The 4230-nt window shown below is 38.8% G+C and overlaps 1 long non-coding RNA gene across 1 annotated transcript in view; it reads left to right on the top strand.

The window, feature by feature from the left end:
- Positions 1-1131: 1131 nt before the first annotated feature.
- The window catches only part of LOC308707525, a 20805-nt gene continuing 17706 nt past the window's right edge, over positions 1132-4230 (top strand). The window contains exon 1 of the long non-coding RNA XR_014032180.1: positions 1132-1266. This is a non-coding gene — a long non-coding RNA (uncharacterized lncRNA). The remainder of the gene's footprint in view (positions 1267-4230) is intronic.

Raw genomic sequence — 4230 nt, 5'->3', positions numbered from 1 at the left:
AAGATGCATTTACTAGATGAGTAAAATGCCGTACAATATTATGTCCTGTTTTCTGGGAATATAAATCAAATGAGTTTTTGCTTAAAACAAGCAAAATTATCTTAATTCAAACAGAAACAACATTCTTTTTCTGACCCCATTGGCAGATCATTTTGCTTGTTTTAAGCAAAAACTCATTTGATTTATATTCCCAGAAAACAGGACATAATATTGTACGGCATTTTACTCATCTAGTAAATGCATCTTGATTTAAGAATTTGTAGATATTTGAAGTAAGACTGCTGTTCTTTCTCAGTATTTTAGTCTTACTTCAAATATCTTGCAACAGATAAAGATAGAAAACACATGAAACGATGAGATCTGAGGAGACGAGCGCTTGTTGTGCTGATGTTGTGCGGTTTCCATGGTGACAGATGTGTTGTTGTGCGGTTTCCATGGTGACAGATGCGCTGTTGCACAAGCGTTTGCTTATGGACACTCCTCCAGATGTGTTCATGCATGTTTTATGTGGCCTTTCCTCAATATCATGACCTCAGGGGGAAGTGGATGCGAACGGTGTTTATTTCTCCAGTGTGACTCATGCACTAAAATTAATTTAGTTTCATAGTAATATTAACAAAAGAGAACTTAAACAAATATTTACGGTGTCTCTATTAAGACTATTAATTCATTTCATAGACTGGCATAAAAGAAAAATAATGTATTAAAGTCCCCCTGTAGTCATTCATTTTATCACTTAAAACTCATCTTTGATCACCAAAATTATATATTTAAACGTTTTTTCCTTGAAAAAATGTCTTTGTGTCTTAAAATATCTTGACTGTAACTCGACACCCTTCCCTCATTTAGTATGCGCGGGTCTATGAATATGCAAATGAGCCCCGCCTCCACTCACTCACTCAGCTCAGAGTTCCACTGGTTGACGATCACACGTTGATATGATTGGTTACAAGGTAGTTTGTTTAATTTTGTCTCATAAAAAAATAATAACTAATGAGAATTTAAAAAATGTTTATGTGTCTCTATAAAGGCTTCTCTGATGTCTGAAGCCTCTGAGCTGATCACAGTTGATTGAGGACTGGGAAGTTTCCGGAAGTTTCCTTATATGGTCACACACAAACTTCCGGCCTCCCGACTCAGTGATGGAAGAGAATCAACACCATCAAGAGCGATCGATCACATGGGAAATCTCAACTGTGAACTTGTTGGAGTCTCACCAACTCGGAATGACAAGAATCCTGTTCGCTGTTCCCGGATCAGGCTGAGGTTTGTCCCGCAATCCCACATGATGGAACGACCTTAGAACATGTTTTTGTTGGCTGAGTCTATACTAACCGCTTATGATGATGATGATGATGATGATGATGAATATGATGATGAAGATGATGATGATCGCACAGCAAGACATAACCCAAATAATACATGGCTTTAATTAGCTGTGAAAAAAACACACACATGCAGAGAATTATGCAGACATGACATCAATATCATGATTATGTAATTGATTTATTAGTAAACACTTCTAGACTAGTTTACCCCAGTAGCGATGAGTGGAAAATATCAGAAACAGATCTGGAATAAGTAAAAGGAAAAGCATTATTGTGTGTGTGTGTGTGTGTGTGTGTGTGTGTGTGTGTGTGTGTGTGTGTGTGTGTGTGTGTGTGTGTGTGTGAGAGAGAGAGAGTTTGTGTCTGTGAGTTTGTGTGTGTGTGAGAGAGAGAGAGAGAGAGAGAGAGAGAGAGAGAGAGAGAATGTGTGTGTGTGTGTGTGTGTGTGTGTGTGTGTGTGTGTGTGTGTGTGTGTGTATGTATTATAATTTGTACATGTTCTGTTGAATTGGTGCAGAAATGATGCTGAAACTCATAAACTCATTGATAAATAATGAACCACATGTTTGGAAACACTGAGACTTTCCAGTGTTTATATATATATATATATAATGACTTTCAATTTAAAGTAATCATTATTACAATTAATTCTATAAAAAATGCAGTAAAACATTAACGTATTTAATTCTGACTCTTGTAAATGATGCAGCGTTATGTAAATGTGAAGCACATGTTCCTGATTCTGCAGCTTCAGACGCTCACGGTTATTTGACATTAGTTCATATTGTGAATTGCTTTAAAAAAAAAAAAAATTCTGTTATTTTAATTTCAGGTCATGTTTTAGTAATTTAGTTTTGTGTTTTTGACATTTTTAAAATTGTGTCTATATTTGTACACTTTTTAGTTTTACTTGTTTTATAACATTAGGTTCAACTTAATGAAAAAACTTGGCAACTAGATAAAGAAGATAAGTATTTTTTTTTTAAATGTTAAATTTTAAGTTATATGTTTATTTTTTTCAAGAAACAAGTTCTTTTCTTGTGAAGTGTGTGTGAAAGAGCCGAGACTGAAGAGTGTTGCACAATCACTGGAGTCTGTAAACATTTATTCCATTATGAGATTGAATTCTTCTGTCATTCAGATGGAATTCACCTGGAGACTTTTAAATGTTTGGCAGGAGTTTATACCTGTGTGTGTGTGTGTGTGTGTGTGTGTGTGTGTGTGTATACAACACTAATTACTTTACCTTTCTCACAGACTAAACTACTATAGAGAAATCCTGATTCTGGTTAGGAAGAAACTGAATGGAGAAGTTGTGGTGTAGTGTTGGTTTGGCTGAGATCACGAGCAGTTCTGTGTTGAAGATGATGGCTCTTCATCCAGCAAGAAAAGCGTGTCAGGCTGAGATGCGAGCAGGAATGAGAGTTGTGTGTAAGCCATGTCTCTGAATGACAGATCCCAGTGAAGACGTGTGCATGGAGAAGAGAAGCGGTCCCAGCGCTGAGCCCTGAGGCACTCCAGTAGCTGTGTGTGTGTTTGGTGTTACAGCGAGTCTGCGGTCGGTGGATTCACTCTGTGTTTACATTCTGTTCTCATGACTGTGAGTCTTTAACCACACAATAGATGAATGCGAGGTGATTTCAGACTTCAGTATGAGTGGATATGTCCAGATCTATGCTTGAATGTGCAGCAGCTCAGATCATTCGATTCATAGTTAGAGTTTGATGAGAAACCATATGAGATTACAAATGTACACTTACTTAGTGACACTGAGGGCCCTATCTTGCACCCAGCGCAATTGACTTTGTACACTGACGCATGTATCATTCCTATTTTGCACCCGCGCAAAGTGCGCTTTTCCCTCCACAGACGCACGTCGCTAAACTAGGGAATGAACTTGCGCTCATTGGGCGGTTCAGCGCAAAAAAGGAGGCGTGTTCCGGCGCAAACGTTCCTTCATGCTATTTTGCAGGTTTAGAAAACAATTGCGCAACTAACCAGGAAAAAATTGTTTAAAGTCAGTGGCGCGTTGCGCATGTTATTCATATGCTATTTTAAGGGCGCATGCTTGGCCATAATCAATGTAGCGTGTGCACAACGCGCATACACTTTGATTCTCTCATCTACACAGAAGCAGCAGTTTTCATTTTTGCAAATCATACATTATTACGATAGATAGATAGATAGATAGATAGATAGATAGATAGATAGATAGATAGATAGATAGATAGACAATTTATTATAAAAGCATACATCTAGCTTACACATTTACCCAAATTATCATACGCCTTTTTAACCGAAGTTAATTTGGGTGTGTTTCTCCATCCCCAACGTCCCTGACGAGAGTGTTGCTCTCCTCGGCTGTGAACCGCTCCTGGCGCGCGCCTGACAAATCCGCCGTTATAATAGGAATCCGCTTTAGAAAAAGCGCGTCTGCTCTTAAAGGGAATGTGAGATGACGCTCTGATTGGTTTATTTCACGTTACGCCCAAACCACACCTATGAATAATGAAGCTACTTCAGACCAACACATTTTAGATTTGCGCCGGAGAGTCATTTATCCCGCTGGGAAAATAGCAACAGCGCCAAGACCCGCCCACTAAGTTACTTGCGCTTTGACACTTGCATTTCAGATCGTTAAAATAGGGCCCTGACAGTTAAAGGAGTCGTTCACTTCAGAATTAAAATCTCCTAATGATTTACTCTCCGCCTCGTCATCCGAGATGTTCATGTCTGTCTTTCTTCAGTCGGAAAGAAATGAAGGTTTTTGAGGAAAACACTCCAGGATGTTCCTCCATATAGTGTCTTCAATGGGGTCCAACGGGTCGAAGGTCCAGATGTGAGTTTCAGTGCAGCTTCAAAGTCTCGACACGATCCAGCCGAGGAATAAGAGTCTCATCTA

This window comes from Scardinius erythrophthalmus (genome assembly GCF_964197995.2).
Source record: "Scardinius erythrophthalmus genome assembly, chromosome: 19".
Lineage (NCBI taxonomy): Eukaryota > Metazoa > Chordata > Actinopteri > Cypriniformes > Leuciscidae > Scardinius > Scardinius erythrophthalmus.
This window is presented reverse-complemented; position numbering and strand designations above follow the sequence as displayed.